Source organism: Aspergillus sydowii, assembly GCF_001890705.1.
Source record: "Aspergillus sydowii CBS 593.65 unplaced genomic scaffold ASPSYscaffold_2, whole genome shotgun sequence".
NCBI lineage: Eukaryota > Fungi > Ascomycota > Eurotiomycetes > Eurotiales > Aspergillaceae > Aspergillus > Aspergillus sydowii.
The window spans coordinates 1652973-1653652 of NW_024467860.1; the positions used below are offsets into that span (position 1 = coordinate 1652973).

At 42.6% G+C, this 680-nt stretch overlaps 1 protein-coding gene across 1 annotated transcript in view; it reads left to right on the top strand.

Annotated features, from left to right (window-relative positions):
- ASPSYDRAFT_55203 (uncharacterized protein) overlaps positions 1–680 on the top strand; it is a gene marked incomplete at both ends in the record, with an annotated part of 6204 nt that overhangs the window by 4599 nt on the left and 925 nt on the right. The gene's annotated exons all lie outside the window — the stretch shown is intronic.

The window sequence follows — 680 nt, forward strand, 5'->3', positions numbered from 1 at the left end:
AACCTCTGGATGTTGGTTGTTTTAGCCCTTTGAAAAGAGCTTATGGCAAGCTTATCGAGCAGAAAGGGCGCCTGGGATATAACTATATTGACAAGCTAGACTTCTTGAAGGCTTATCNAACAGCTCACAAAGAGGTCTTTACTATAGAGAATACTAAAAGCAGATTCAGAGTAACTGGAATAGTCCCCTTCAACCCTCATGCAGTGCTGGATAAGTTGAGCTTAAGTATAGTAGTTGAAACCCCCCCTCCTAGTAGAGGGAGTGCTTCAATCCCTTCCTCCTAGCTCTGTACGCCTCATATAGTCTGCTAAGTGCACCGGAAAGCTTCCTCAGTCAAGAAGCTTCTTAAAAATGGGTCTAGAAGTCCTACATCACCCTCAAAGCGAGCGCTAGATGAGTTTATAAAGGGCTGTGAGCTAGCTATTTATAATACTAGTTTACTAGTAAATGAAAACTGCACTCTCCGCGCAGCTATTGAGAATAACAGGCAGAAAAAAGGTCGTTCTAAGCACCAAATGACTCCTATAGAAGGTCTTTCATTTCAAGAAGCTAGGGATCTAATTTCACTGAGAAATAAGCAATTGGAGGTAGAGGGGGGTAGTGCTGGTAGAAGTGCTCTTCTAACTTTAACTATACCTAAACGTGCCCCGCCAACATGTTCTGAATGTAATATTAAGGGG